This window comes from Vicugna pacos, chromosome 4 (genome assembly GCF_048564905.1).
Source record: "Vicugna pacos chromosome 4, VicPac4, whole genome shotgun sequence".
Taxonomy (NCBI): domain Eukaryota; kingdom Metazoa; phylum Chordata; class Mammalia; order Artiodactyla; family Camelidae; genus Vicugna; species Vicugna pacos.
In genome coordinates, this window is record NC_132990.1 from 28,189,168 (window position 1) to 28,205,781 (window position 16,614).

Genomic DNA, 16,614 nt, shown 5'->3' on the forward strand with positions numbered 1-16,614 from the left:
GCGCGGCGCAACTCCCCTCCTCCCGCCCCAGCCCGCGCGTCCGCGCCGCCGTCGCCGCCTCCCGGGCGGGCGCTCGGAGCCTTCCCCGCCGCGTCCTCCCCACCCCGGCTCCCGCCTGCCAGAGCCGGGCCCGCGCCGCTGGCAGCCATCAAGTGGCTCGTTAAGGAAATGCAGGTGAGTGCGTGCGGCGGAGCGGCTGCTGCCGGAGACGTGGGGTGTGTGCCTGTGTGTGCGAGCGGGAGCAAGAGGGAGCGCGAGCGAGCCAGCGAGTGCGGGAGCGGCAGGGAGATGCTCGCCGCCTCGTCTCCCCGCCCCGCCGCGCCAGCCGCGCCCGCACCCGGCGCCCCGAGCGCGTGGGGCAGCGTCTCGCCCTGACGGCGGCTGGTTTCCCGGCTTTTCCGCGTGCCGCTCGCCGGCCTCCCCCGCCCGGCGCTCCCTCACAGCCCGAGCCCTCCCGCTGCTCCTCCTCCTCCTCAGCCTCCTCCCCTGCGCGCCGCGCTGACAGGCAGCCTCCGCGGGGAGAGTGCAGGTACTTTGCCTTCAGAATAATTCGCAGGACCCCGGCGAGCTTGTGGAGCGCCCTGATTTTCTCCTGCCTCCGCCCCCTCCCTCAGGAAAAGAAGATCCCACTTTTCAAACAAACCGAAGCCGGAGCACCCGACCAAAGCCAAAGCCCGACGGGCGGCTGTGCCTGTGCTGTCCTTTCTTGCCGTTTATTCTGGGCCTGTGTGGAATGGAAAGACAATTCTTTGACTGGTAGGAAAGAAAAGAGAAGACTCCTCAGGGTTTCCAAGGAGGATTGGAGCGGCTGCTTTAGTAAGTAAACTGCTTCTTTATTTCTTGTGTCTAAAGTGAGGTATTTGCTGAGTGAATGCTTTTCGCCCAACGGTATGGACAGTTTGTTCGTTTTACCGGGGAAGAAGTTGACTTATATAACTTCACTAGTTCTTAACTGAGAAGTGGTTTAATTGAGAAGGGGCGTGCTAAGCTTTTTTTTTTTTTTTTTTTTTTTTTTTTTGAGGAAGAGCATTGAGCAGACTTCAGTATGGGCAACCTTGCTGGGGGTCTGATTTTTAAACGCTTGTTGTTCAAGGGCTATGGGAAGCTTGGTTTGTGAAACGGCTGATTCTAAGATTTAAGGATGGTTCCCTGGAAAAAAAGCTTGAGATTTCTAACCCTACTGGTTCACTTCTCTTGCTACCTTCAACCTCAGCCTGAATCCATACCAACTCCCATCCTTCTCTGACTTCACTTGGTTGCTCGTTTCATCTTTAGTTCTGAAGAGAGGTTGTTAAAAAAAAAAATTGGGTCAAGAGAGTTAATATAGGTGGTTTGAGAAACTGAAAGGAAACCTTGTTGAGGTTTCCTTAGGCTTGTAGGTAGATGAGATGTGGAAGAAAATCGTGGAACTAGCCTAGTTTGGAGAAATTTGGATGAAATTAATGTGGAGAGAGAATGTGAAAAATGCTTTGGAGAGGGCAGGAGCTGAAGCTGTGACTTTGACACAGCAGGTTATAAACTGTGACAGGGGCTCAGCAGCCAGTGACAGGCTTAAGGTGTCTCCTAGGGCTGAATATCTCTGCATCAAAAACTTTTGCAGGCAGTATTCCTCTTGGGGCTAACATCACCATGTCAGTAGCTGCAGCATTTCTGTAAAAACAAGTAGGACACTCTTCCTCTCTCTGTGAAAGGGTTAATGATATCTAAAAAAAAGAGAGATACAGTTTAACATTTGCCAATATTTTGTAATATCTAAATAAAACCTTTGTGTTATGTCAGGAAAAATATAGTTGAGTCAGTTTATTTTGCACAAGAGGGAGAGAATCAATAACATTTCAGCATTTTTTTCTTTATCCCTGCCAAATGGATTCTGAATCTAATTCTTATTACATTGTTACATATACAGAAGATACAGTAGGAATTGCAATTTAGCTAACACAGAGCTGATTTTTAACAGATTCAAAGTTCTTTGACATAATAGCACTCATACTGACTAGCATAGAATAGTGATTAGAAAAACTTTGTTTTGTCTTTAACTTTCAATTTTCTGCCTCAGTATAAAATACACTTTCTAATCAAAATCCTTCAAGAATTAGAAACTAGATTAAAAATTAAAACCACTTACCTCATAGATAATTTATTTTTAAGAAAATGCCTTGCTATCAAATAATACCTATGGGCTTTCTTATATTTAATTGTTGATAATGGTAAAGTGAAAAAAATACCTTTATGTTTACTCAAGTAAATATATAAAAGCAGCTATGCTCAAATGGCATTGATTCTTTTTAAAAATTAAGACTGAATTAATGTACGATGGTTTTAAAAAGGAAACAGTCTTTTATAGTTGTTACAGTTATTTAATGTCAGAAGCTCTGAATGTCTTGGGACATAAGTTTTAAGAGTAATGAAATAACAGGACCATTGATGAATTTGTTGACATGAAGTTAGCATAGATGGAGATCATTTGGGAAACATATGTCATTGTTTTCTTGCATGTTACTTTATTTCCTATCCAACTGGGTTTTCTTAGAGGTATTACTGCTCTCAGATGCCATTTCTATTATTGGTTTAAAGTGAATCTAAGTAATTTAAAATGAAGCCCTCAGTTGATCAGATTTGGATTATAGCAGATGAAATACTCATTTGTAACTTCAAATATCTGAAAGCCTATCTGATGTTTGAAAAGATGTTGACAAGTAAAAGGTGAGACTGTACTGAAGTAGCAGAATTTAAGAGTGGTTCATATATACTTCTACATATATTACCATAAGACACATTTTCTACAGAAGAAAAGACATGACAGAATTGTTGATTCTGTTCGAATTTCTGAAAGATTTACAATTAACATGAAAACTAATCTAACACAGATTCTGTCTCTAATTATGGTACAGTGCTGAGGAAGATAGCCTGGATTAAAACCATTTCTAGTAAAGCTTGCTTATGTTTTATTTGATCACTGTTTCTATATAATAATAGAGAAAAAAGACAAAACTGGATGGAGAGATTAAATTGTCAGTTTTTTTTTTCCACACCAGCTTTTTTTGCATTACAGCGGTGGTTGCAACTTTAAAGTTGAAAAAAAAAAAGTTGCTGGTGTCAGCAGTAATGTGTTTTATTATGCAATTGTTCTTGTTATTCAGATCAGATAATGGCCCTATGAAATACATAAGCAGTCTGTAGGGAATGAATGATTAATTCCCCTAAATGTGTGCTTACTAAAGGAGTTCTGACTAATAAAGTGCTGTATACCTGCCTTTGCTTACAGTTGCAGTTGGTGAAGGCAAACATACTTTTCGTTTCCTTTAATATTAACATAAACTTAACAGGTGTAGTCCTGTAACTGTCAATACTTAAAGATGGTATTGTAGAGCACATGGTTTTTCTTAACATTTTATGGAACCCTTTGGATGTGATTATTATTTTCTTACAACTTAATTTAGAAAGTAAGACATTGTTAATTAGATGTGATATTGGAAGTGTGAACTATTATTAAAAATTATTTTCTTTTTCCCTCTGTGAAATGACATCCTATCTCTCCTGGGTACTACTAGTAGGGTGCAGATGCAAACTGCAAGGTCAAAGGACGTTTTTCTTTAGTAAGGTTAAGTGTAAGAAAAAAGCTAACATACTGCTGGTTTATATAAAATAATTAGCTGGATACTATGATGAAATTTTAGGAATGGCTAATATTGCACATGATAATTGTTGTGCTTACCACTGGTGTAAATTGTTTTGTAGTTAGAAGAGCATCACTGATGTAACTTTCAATATCTCCGCATTTCTAAGGCTGGATTATGGGAAGAGGTGGGGAATGGATGGATTTTATATGGAAATGTGAAAGCAGGTAACTTGAAATGGATGCTACACATTTTAAGTTTGCTCACCTAATGTCTTCTTTTTTAGAGATTTTTGAAAAAAAGTGATTTTCAAGGTTGCCTAATTGAATATCTGTATGTCTATGTATCTTTCAAATTTAATACAACAAAGAACTTTATTTCAAGATTCCTCTGTTGTTTGGAGAAAATATCTTAATTTCAGTAATGTCTTTTTGGACTTACACTTATACTGAATTTAATAAACTTTAATGATGCAAATTATGTGAAAATATATATTTGATAATTTTAATTTAAAGTTATAGTGAAAGTTGGGTGAAAGGATTTTTTTATCTCCTGATATATTTAAATGTGTTTATCTTCTTATGTATTTGAATACGCATTCATCATGACAACTGCCAATCCACTGGGTTTTAATCAACTTTTTTAAAAGCAATTTGCCATTCATAAAGAATAAATGAATTTCCACTGCTGTAATTAAACAATGGAGAAGTTAACTATACTTTCAATAATGGATGTTTCTTCAAAACTTTAAAAATATGCTGAATGAAGGAAAATGAATAAAGAAGTAAAAATGAACATTACCCACCAAGTGAACACTTAACGTGATTGTAAAATCGGAAGTCCTGATTTTTCCTCTCGTCCTTATAATTGACTGTGTGACCCTAGGGAGGTAACCTGAACTTTCTTTACCTGGTTTTCTTCTCTATCAAGTAGAAAAATTGACCTACTATTTGAGACTATTTCAATAATAAAGTTTTAGAGAAAAGCTAATATAATCACTAATATAGTTAATGCTAGTATTCAGCAAATTGTCTGATTACATATGCCAGCTTGAGAATCCATATAGGGAGTGGGACAGCTACTTTATTTGAAAGAGGGCTAAGGAAATTGTCCTGAAGCTATATTGGCAATGCTTGGACACTGTTGCTCTGTGGATTGAATATTTATCTGAAGTGGTTTTGGAGGAGAAGGATGTAGATTATGGAAGGACAGTGTTGATAAGTTTTCTCTAAACCACGTTTTCTATTGCTAGTGAAAGAACAGCGTATAGACAGGTTATTTTTGGATTAGTTATTCTACTCAATACCAGAAAGATACGAAAAGAGAAAAATCAAAGGAGTTGTTTAGTGTCTTTTGGCTTCCTTTTTTCTTCTCTTAATTATTTCATATAAGCTATTTTACAGCACTGTGTTTAGATAAATATGCACATTTGAATTTAACTTATATTTTTTCCTGAAATACCTGTTGTATCTGTCACGGCTAGAAGAAACCATAGAAAAAAAGTATTTCACCTCCTGTATTTTTAAGAGGAAACTAAAGACTTCAAAGATTAAAAACTATTAACATAGATAAATTTTCCAAGTTTACATAGAGGTTTTTACATCACTGAGCAATAGTATCTAAGGCACTTCATTGGCAGAAAAACACAAAGACAATAATTTATACATTTTTAGTAAATTATCTGTTAAAAAATTCCATTGATGATGTAGGATACGATGCATTTTGTCTAAAAATATTTTATAATGACCAAACTTCTAATCATGGGAAATGAAAAGAGAAAGAGTACATATTGTGTTAATTATAAGTACTTGTTTTCTTTATAATAGAAAGCCAATAATTTATTCCTAGATACAATTCATGGTATATAATTGTTGAAATTGGAAACTTCTTCCCCTCTGAGAAAATCAATGTGCGCAGTCCTTTCCTGTTCTGATAGAAATATTTGAGTGGTAGCAAGTGACCTATATCTTTATAAATATTTTATATTTTAAATTGTTGGGGACTGGGTGATCATACTTTATTTAAAATTTTACTTCTGAGTGCAAGTTATAGCTGATTAATTATAGAGTTTGCTTCTCATTGTGTATATTTGCATGTGTGTATGTATGTGTTTAAACACATCTGTTCAAGATGGAACTTAGTGAAAATGGAGTGCTTAAAATTTTTAGGAGTGTATGTACATTAATTGAGTAGTCAGAGAGAACATATATTAGGGTGTAATGTATCAAATTGCTCTCTGGTTAGCCCTGAAATCCAGTGAAAGTTCAACAATATACCATGTTACCAAGGCCTTGCCCTTGTAGTAATTTTATGTATTTTCTAAATAACACATTATAATAATTAAATATTATTAAGGTTGAGATGTATACAGTTGCAGAGAACATGATTGCTGTTCTTTCGCATCTGCTGTTGTAGACCTTACTTAGCACGTTTAGTACTTACCTATATTAGGTGCTAAAAAAGGAAAGGATCAAATCTGAATTTGATTATGACATGGTTGGTTATTTAAAAGCACCCACTTTAACTTCAAGTTACATGCATATAACTTAAACTGGGATGCTTTGTTGTAAGATTCATTGCATCTATGACACTATCTTCATTACTTTGCCCAAGAACAAAAAATACTACACTTATAAACAGAATTAGTGAATTTTTATAAAAATTCCCCTTTAAGCATGCAAATATGTAAGCAATCAGTTGCACATGTCTGTTTATGCATTCAGTATATTGGAACTATCCTGAATTATACTTTTGAAAGACTATCCAAAGTTGTATTTCTCAAATATAATTTGTAGCATTGAAAAAGAGACCCCCTCTGAAGCACAGAGAACAAAGCTAGGCAAGCATTTGTGCACATACTCCTTTTTACTACTTACCCACTAAACACATGCATTATGGGATTTTATCACAGGATATACTCCTGTTTATTTCATTAGATGATCTTGGAAATCTTAGGACAAAGGCCTGGAACATAGCTTGCTTCCAGTCCTAGGAAAGGTTAATTTAGAATACAGAACCAAAAAGAAGAGCAGTAGAATGTTTACTGTTTTTAAATGAACTGGTCTAGGCCACATGTCCAAGACGTTTCTTTAGGTAGGAGAAAAGATACTCCTCCATGCTTGTATTTCTGAGATGTGGTTCTAGTACATAGACCTCAAATCTTGATGATAAAGGTCATGATTTCTACTTAGTGTCCAGTAAAGGATGCCTTCATCATTTTCCCCCTCTTATTGGCTGTCATCCTGAGTCAGAGGCATCTCTTCTGGAAGCAGGGTGGAATCCTTCTTGCATATTTAACAGCTGTAGGCCATGCTATATGCCCCTGGAATTAGTTGACACCCTTCATCATCTTCAAAGCTGGATTACTCCAGTGCTAATTGTTTATGTGCCCTGCTCTCCGAAGTTGTAGACAGGCAGGCAGTAGGGCGTGATAAGCATATCACTATACCAGTGTCATATTGACAAGACATGGAAAACACAAATCTCCATACCACAGTAGCATTTGCAGTCTTATGTAACAATTCCTTCTATTTCCAAATTCATAGGACATGATACAAGTTACAGTCAAAGATTGTGGTGAAGTTTCAGTTGTAACCAAATCATCACTGGGGAATTGCAGTGGTTTTCCCAGGAAAGAGAATAGACAGAGAGAAAAAGGATATTCTGCCAGTACCTTTTCATGTATGGCTCATTTTCGTAAGAGGCCCTGTAACATGTACTTTGGATCAAATCACCAAAGAGGAAGAAAAAAGTGTTAATTTAAATTTGTAGAAACTTAACTTGGATTTTTAGATTATTTTTCGACTTAAAAATGTGCCCTAAATTCACCTCTTGATTTCTCTAGTTTCCAGCTTAATTTTAAAGAGTTTCACTTTTTAGTCCCCTTAAAAGTCTTTATCAAAATGTACTGATGGTACTACTCAACAGTAACATTTGGAAAACAGTGTTATATAATATACAAAAATAATGTATTATTTCACCCTCGAGGAAATTTTTACATTTCTAAATTTTACTACTGGATTACATGCATCACAAAGATAGGAAAGTATCTTCCCATCCTTTGTTATTTCCCATTGCATTTTGTGATTGACTCAGTTCTTAATTAATATTTATTCATGGCATTTATTTCAGTGAACCATTGCTTGTAGTTTTAGTGTGTAAGGATGCCCAGTGGCTTCTCCTCTGGATGGATGTGTTCATTCTGTGCTATCCATTTGTTTCCTCCTAGGAAACATATGTGTTTCGCTCTGTAAGACATGGCTTAGCCTCATCATTTATACCTGTGAGGTGGAAGACAACAGGGCTTGCCTTTGGTAGAACTGTGTGCTCCTCAGGATTGAATTCAGCACTTCAATGTCCCATTTCCTTGCCCCTCAGGAAGGGGCCTATTTGCCTATTTGAAGCCTTCCTATTTTCCCAGATGCCCCGTCTGTTGTGGACACTTGCCAGACTTAACAACATAAATTCCACATTCACTAAAACACATCGATACTTACTGGCTTTTTGAAGTAGTCCATCTTAAGGGTTCTAATTGTCATATATATATAACAGTATGATATGTGTGTGTGTGTGTGTGTGTGTGTGTGTATGTGGATGCTGTTTTTTGAAAAAGAAATTTCAGGCAAAATCTGAGAATGTTTTGGTGTGAAATCTTACGTGGGCTGAATGAACCTGGAGATGAATCAGTTTGGAGGGCTAGGTCAAAAAAGATCATATGCTTTCTACTAGAGCAGGCTTTCTTTCTCCCCTATTCAGTAGAAATTGAAGGTCTCTTCCCATTTCTCTAATGTCAAGTTTCTCTTCTCTGCACATTTCTTGTGATTTTAATGGGAACCTGGTTTTACAGTTACACTGGGATGACTGTTGGCCATATAAGAATATACAAGTATATATTGTTAGGATTTTTAAATAGATTATACCATTGTTTGTATGGAGCAATTCTCTTACATCTCAGTCATCATTCTCATCAGTATAACAGTCCACACTTCATAACTGGTCCATCACTTCTTATGGTTCTAGTGATCACTAGTCATCACTTCTTGTAGTATTAAAAGAAAGAAGCAATGCATTTTTTTCCTAATCAGAGATGGCATCAGGGTCTTATTTTTGTCTTGGGTGTTGGAATATTTTGTCTTGTAGAACCTTCTCATGAGCTCTGGAAAAACCTTGAAATAGAAAGTGATAATAATAGCTATCATTTATTGACTCTAGTGTGTGCCAGTCCCTATTTTAAGTGCTTCATATGCACTAACTTATTTATTCCTACCTCAGCCCATGAAATGGATACGGTTATTGTCTTCAACTTACAGATGAGAAAACCAAAGCACATAGAAGCTCAGGAAAGTTGCCCAAGGTAGCACACCAAGTGAAGCACCTTTGTGCTTTGCCTGCGGATCCCACGTTTTAAACCACTTTGCTGTACTGACATTTTGTCATGTAGACGGATAATGTGTCCTCCCCTATGTACATCATTAGTACGAAGAGGAATTCCCCAGCTGCCTAAGTTCTATATGCTGAATGTAGATAAAGTGAGGTATCCTGGGCTGGGCTTTGCTTTTGTAATACAATTCCTTTCAAATGAAGTGAATGCAGATTTTCTCAAGTACATGATAACATGTAGAATTGCAACATCATGAAAGTGTCATTCAGGAAAACAAAAGAGCAAGAACAAGTCACATCAAGGCCAACTATCTCCAGATAGCTCTTGGCAGCCTTGACCGGGTAAGCAGGGTGGGTGCAAATGTTTTTGAGTGTATTCCTTTTCTTCTTTGGAAGAAGGAGAACCTGATGTGCTCTCTGTTTTTCCCTGTGATGCGTCTTCAAGCTCAGGTCCTTTCCCAGGAATACTCTGAGCAAGCTGGTTCCCACCAGTGAGGCCCCTGTAGCCTCCTGGCCACAGACTGTGCTGCATCAGCCCTTTACTTACCTTGCTGCACCTGGTGACTGGTGACCAGGAGTCATGATTTTTGAGACTGAACCAAGACTTAAGTCAATTTGGTTGTGTAAAAGGCATAGTGGAACAGAGATGCAAAGTAAGGGAAAAATGAGCTCAGGATGCACTACAGAGTGAGGTTTAGGGTCAAGAGGGCCTCGTGTGCCTGTGATTATAATTCAGAATACTTTAATGCACGTGTCCCATGGTGATGAAATGAGTGGCATAACTATCTGGTACAAAGTATAGCATAAGAGATGCTGATTAGAAGTAGTAAAGAAATAAGAAGAGGAAAACCAAAAATTGGTCCTGTAATTTGTGTGAGCTCTTACTATTTGTTTCTCATTGCCATGTAGTTTGGGTATTATTCACACCATTGCATCACATTGTATTAAATTTGTGGTAAATGAAATTAGATTGAAATAGTAAACCACTGCTTTTTGCTTATTTTTTCCAGTGTATTGATCACTGTCCTCAAATATGTGTATGACTGCTTACTTGAAATTTAAATTGAAGGAGTTACAACATAAAGCATGATTTAATCTTTAGATTATAAGAGTGGAAAAGTTAAACTGCTGCCTCTACATTAACCAAATTAGAGAGAGGTTGAATCAAATAATATCAGTGAACATTTATTTGGTTTCTAATGTATGAGAAATACTTGATGTTTATTGATAGAAATCTGGTGCCCTGCTTTTGAAACAACAGAGGAATAGCTGAGATATTCTATAATATCCAAAATGTTATGTGATGTCTTAAAAACCAAACAAAATGAAATACTAGCTTTGTTCTTTCTTAACTTATTGAATCAACAGTTCTTATATCTTAGGTATACATTTGTCAAATTATAAGTATAATTAATACCACAAGATGGCAAAGCCCATACAGAAAATTGCATTTTTCCTATATTGGGGGAAATACATAATACCAAAATAGAAAGTTAAAGTGATTCTGTAACTCATATTTCAAGAGGCTCAGAGTTCTTCCTTTCATGGGTGAAAAATACAGAAACACTTAATGAATGGGTTTATTGGATTATCTTTTCCCCTCAAGGTCTTCCTAAGGTCTTTCTTCCCTATGGTGTTCTGATTACTTGCCAAGAAAATTCAATGAATTTTCCTTTGTAAGTGAGAATTGAGGAGTAGAAAATGTGCCAGACTGGGCAGTTTTATGATGCAAACTCGTCCATGGGAGACCTCTGTAAGACTGCTAAACTGTTAAAACACTTGTTACAAGCTAGGGTTTGGCCTTCTGTCCCTGAAAAGCTTGTAGGAGGAGTTGTGGTCAAGAATAAAAAACAAAGAAGCCCTGGACTGTTCAAAATATTGGCAATAATGTCTTTTTATTTCTTTTTGATTTATAAAGAAGACGTATCTTTAGGTCCAAAGTGTTTTTAAACAGGTAGTCCTAATTATTCTTAAAATGTAATATGTTAGTTATATACAACATAATTTTCATATACAGTGTAAGCAGTACAGTAGATCTTGCTGTAGAATGCTGCAGGCAAACACATGTAATAGGTTCAGGTAATGAGCTAAAATAAGCCAAAACCACAAATTCAACAGAGTAGAGTTTCTTAAAAGTCTAGGTTGTCTCATTAAATTTGTGCCAGTGTCCACATTTATCTCACTGGGTTCCTGCCATATTATGGTAGGTGATACTATCAGTGACTGAGCTCAGTCGGCCCACTCTTTATTCTTTACCAAATTTTTCCTCAGGACCATAACTCTAGGGTCTTAACCAAATTGTCATTTTCCATTCAGGCAGCTGTAACAAAAATACCATAGACTGAGTAGCTTATGAATTAAGAGCAGTTTATTCCTCACCATTCTGGAAGTTGGCACATCCAAGGTCAAGATGCCAGCAGACTTGCTATCTGGTGAGAGCCCAGTTCTTGGTTAATAGACAGCTTTCTTTTTCACATGGTGGAAGGGCTGAGGGAGCTCTCTGATGTCTCTTTATAAGGACACTAATTCCATCTGTGAAGGCTCTTCCTTCATGACCTAATCACCTCCTAAAAGTCCCACCTTTATATACCATCCCATGGGGGAACAGAACTCAACATATGGATTTTGGAAGGACACATTCAGTTCACAGTACAAATCTTACCTGCATCGCTACTTCCTGTCTTCCTACCTCTACCTTAGCTCCTCTGTTCTTTACCACCTAAATATATGTATTTTTAATACAAATATGGTCATGCTTAAAACATTAAAGTGTTCCTTATTGAATGGAGTATAATGTTTAAAAAAATCTTAGTGTGACATAAAGGGACCTTTCTCAGCCAGGTTGTGGACTACCTTTTTATCTTCATTTCTTGCCTTCTCCACTACTCCACATGTAGTCTACAATAAATCCGTGTAAAGACCTTGCAGTTAAAAATGGAATAACTTAGGTAGCATATGATGAAAATGTTGATAATGATGATGAAGATTTAGAATTGCTTTTTCCCTGTTGAAGAGGCTGTCTCAAATTTTGTGATGTCATGTTAGTGTGGTTCAGACCCTTATTTTGAATCTGACTTCAGAATATTATGAGTATCCTTTCCAGCCCATGGCATATATACAATAGGATGCCAATTTTTGAGGGACTTCTTTCTTTCTGTGGCTTTGCTCAAGATGAACCACCTACTCTATTACTTCTGCTCAACAAATCGATCAGTTTTCTGTTGCTTCCCAGAAGCAGCCAGTATCTGCCATACAAAGTAATGATCTCTAGCAAAATTTTATGTTGTGTTTCCCCTGCCAGCTCCAAAGTGGTCAGCCTCTTTTGGCTTACCATCCTGGAACTGTGTGGGTTCCTTACTGTAGCCCAGCCCCTGTAGGCATAGGCTCTGCTGCTCACGGCTTGGCTGGGCTCCGGGTCTTTGTTGCTGGAAATGCTGCTGTAACATCTGTTGAGTATGGCTTGAGTGTAGTTACTCTCATCAATCTTAAGAATGTGGTTGCACTTTCCAGGATCGTGGCACACACTGTATAACATGAAATCTCTCTTGAAGAGAGTGTTGCAGATCAAAGAGGGAAGCAATGTTAGATATGTCTTTATAAGGTAGCTTTGAGATCAAGAACTTCCAAAAAAAAAAAAACCTTTGTTGAATATTTACAAAACATATGACCAATTTTCTGTGGGGTTATAGGTAGAAATTATTTTTAAGGAAATTTGTTTATATCAGGGCTTGAAAAAAAATCAATTTTTTAAAAATCAGTTTTGTCATAGGAAAGGTACCCAGATTTTAAAGTGATATAAGATTAAGTAAGTATATAGTCACAGCTTCCATCTCTGCATTTTTAATGAGCTTTGAAAATACTGCACAAACCCCTTCTTTAGACCACAAATCCAAAGTAATATGATGACTACAAAAATGTTTATAGGATCCATATTAATAAATTTCTATGCTCTAAAGAACCCATAATATTGAATCTGCTTCTTTGTATCAGTAGCTGAAGCTGATGTTTACTGAGTCTGATCTATTACAGAGATGGGAAAGACTGGGAAGGGGCAAAGCTGAGTAGAAGAGGAAAGAAGTTATGGGTGAAAACTTCACAAGACAGAAGGGAAAATGCCTTTTTTTGAAAATAGAGTAATTTGAAATATTTCAGTCTATGCAAGAACTTGAAATTGGGTTTTCTGAGTAAGTAACTTAACAACCATATGATCAGTGGACTAGTTTGGAAAATTATAAACTATTCATGACTAAACTTTTCAAAAAAGTTGCAGTATTTGTCCTGGTAAGTGTTTGTTTGTTCATTTGTTTGTCTTTTCAACAATCTAAGAATTCTAGAACCCATCTCCCACATTTTGGCTCATATATCATGATTCCTGATTGATTTAAAATTAAGTGAATTTAAAGTAGTTGATAACCCATATTCTACACTTTAAAAAATAAATCAGTAAAGTAAATAATTATAATTTAATTATGAGTCAGCATTCAGCATTGTGCAAGTTAGATTACAGACTAAACCTTTATAACTGTGTGACCCCCAAAACAAAGTATCTGAAATGAAATACAATTACTTTTCTCACTTAAGAGTCTTAAATTGAGTGGTCCAGGCTAATGGGATAATATTTGTATCACAAGGGTGTTCGTGGACCGAGGTTTCTTCCATTTTATTGCTCAGCCATTGTCTAGAAAGGAGTCTCCATTTGCAGGGTCAAATTTAGATCATAAGTGCATAGAAAGTCAAGGAAAACAGCTTTAAGAGGATTTCCATTCCAGTCCCGTTGAGTCTAGTCACATGGTCATACCTGGCTGCATGGGAAGCTGGGAAATGTATTGCATAGCTGAGTGGTAATATTTAGCTAGGTAGCTAAAATTTGGGAGTTGCTATTATTAAAAGGAGGGAGAGGAAAATAGATACTGAAGGAGTTAGTACTTTCCACTTTAGCCATCTGCTCCTCAACTTATCAAAAACTGTTGAGAACTTACATTGTCTCCCTTCTTCTCTTAATATCTTTGCATTATTTTCATATACTCTCTGAATCTAGAATGGGTAGTTTAGGTATTTTGTTATGTGTACTGTTGTTTGGATTAGCAAGAAGAAATTTAGTCCAAAGCATTTAATATCACTAATAAGGAAGAAAAGACTCCATGATGTTCAATGACAGGTTTTTACAATAGTTTTTCAAAGGTAAAGGTGAAATTAGAACCCAGGTAACTTAACTGGCAGTCCAGACTTCTATGCAATAGCAGATGTGTATGGAATTTGTAAAATTTTCATTTATTTTACGCAGAAAATCAGCTAAAATGTAAAACTTTAAAGAAGACTGCTGAATTGTTCCTGCTATTTTTTTTTAAACCTTCATTTTCCTCCCAGGATAGTGAATCTACCTGTGCTGTGTCTGTTGAGCTTCAAGCAGAAATCATGGGCTGAGACTTATTTACTTTAAATTATGATAGTAAGTCAATTCCTTCTTCTGAAGACCCATCTACTTTGAGCTAGAAAATTCAAAATGTTTAAGACTTATGATAAAACTGAATACAGTGTCAAAATAAATCAAATAATGAATTAATAAAACCATAGAATTAGTACTTTATATTATCATAGTCCATGTCTTTTCAGGTTCTGTAAAATTTCTCAGTTTAGAAAACTGAACCTCAGTCTGTGGTTTGCTAGTCAGTCCATCCACAGTGCAGTTTCTGATAAGACTATCTTGGTTTCTGGTGAATCCTGATGGTAGATTTGATGAGGGTAGCAAATGCCTGTATCTCCCATCACACCCATCCATCAGGAATGCATTAGTCCTCATACTTTCTCAGAGAGGAACTGTTATGATGTTGTCCATGGAATCAGAATAAATAGCTGATAGCAGGCCCACCTGGAAAGACCTGATATTCAATGGAATTCATGTTATGGTCTTAATATACACTGTAGAATTACTTATGAGAGAATATAAAATGTTTCTTGATGACATTCTAGCTGTAAATAATGCAAAAGTAAACACTTTAATTATTTTAATTAATTTTGAAGTGTAGCTTTAATATTTCTAATTATAGCCGATATTCATGAATCTGAGACTTAGGGTGGAAGTTAATGAAATCTTTGCTTACCATTGCAGTTACATTATAGAACTTGTTGAAGTGCAGGATGCTTCAATTAAAAATATTTTCTAATCTATAATGAACTATTTTACTGCCTTAAAAAGTTTCAAGTCATACATTATTTTAAAATTGATTTGAAATGAATCTAACTGCAATTTTAGATTTCTGTTGATTTACTACTTCAGTGTTAATAAAATGCCAGTTTTTCTTCATGAAGTCAAATGGTGAAATCATTTCATTAGTTCAGTAAATTCATTTGAAGAATGAAACCCTGATAGTGCTCAGAGTATATTTATACAAAGAATAGTTTGTTATCATTTAGCTTTGAATAGGCATAATCAATAAGATATTACATTACCATAGACTATAAATAAACTGTTTAATATGTATATTTGCATATGCTAAATAATTTTAATGAACAGTCTCTCAGTACCATGCTTCATCATCTGTAATATGGATAGCAAGCAAGGACACAAAAGGGCTCCCCAAAAGTGTCTTCCCTAAGTATATTACTATTTAATGCCATATAAACTATTTAACATGTACATTTGCATTTTCTTAACAATCTTAATGGACAATCTTAATAGACCAAATAATAACGTGCTTCATTACCAATAATATAGATAATAAGTAAGAACATACAAGAATCCCAAGGATTTCTGCCCCAAATATGTTGTTTGCTACCCAATAAACTATTTAACATGTGTATTTGCATATGCTAAATAATTTTAATGGACAACCTTGGTCACAAATAATAACATATTCTGGGGAGAGATTTTGAGGAAGCCCTTTTATGTTCTTATTATCTGTGCTGTTCGTAGTAAAGCTTGTTCTTTCAAGCAATCTTGAGTGTCTCATTTGCTATGTATAATAGTAAAAAAATAAATCAAAGACTATAATATACCCAGAGAAAATCCTTTAATAACCATGATACAAAGATAATTACTTAATAATTTTAGCCTTTTAGGAGCAGTTCTTTTAGAAACATCTATAAATGTTGATTTGATTTGGCAGACATCACATAGACTGTGTAAGACTTGGTCTTGCACATGTTATACTTATGCTCATACACTGTAACCAAATGTTATTCTAGTAGTAAGTACAAACTGAACTTCTGTGAGACCTGTAATTTATAATTTAGCTAATTCTCACATATATAAATTGTATTTTCCTTAAAAAAAGCAAACTCCTTTTCTTTAACTTCATTTCTTGACTACCAGCTTCTTATTTTTCATTTTTCTCATTTTACTAACTCTTCAATGAATTTATCCTTAAACCTAATTTGGAATCATAGATAAATTTACCCAATGCTCTACTTAATAAAAATAATTAATGCATATATTACATTATGGAACCCATAAGAAATAGACTACAGTCATTTATACATGTCTACTCATTCTTTGTTTCCTTTTATTTTATACTGTATTTAAAATTTGGTCATTGTTTATAACCACAAAAATAATATTATTTTAGAAAAGAAATTTTAACTAGTAATTGCTAGACTATATGGGCCTAATCTCGTGCTT

At 36.0% G+C, this 16,614-nt stretch overlaps 1 protein-coding gene across 4 annotated transcripts in view; it reads left to right on the forward strand.

Annotated features, from left to right (window-relative positions):
• The first annotated feature begins 106 nt into the window (after positions 1 to 106).
• PTPRD (protein tyrosine phosphatase receptor type D) overlaps positions 107 to 16,614 on the forward strand; it is a 1,865,527-nt gene continuing 1,849,019 nt past the window's right edge. For 2 of the 4 annotated variants that reach the window (XM_072959433.1, XM_072959445.1), the window contains exons 1-2: positions 107 to 174; positions 615 to 816. The gene's annotated coding sequence lies outside the window, so the exon portion shown is untranslated. Of the gene's footprint in view, positions 175 to 468; positions 530 to 578; positions 817 to 16,614 lie in introns of those variants that run through there. The other 2 variants (XM_072959436.1, XM_072959438.1) reach the window with 2 other exon arrangements.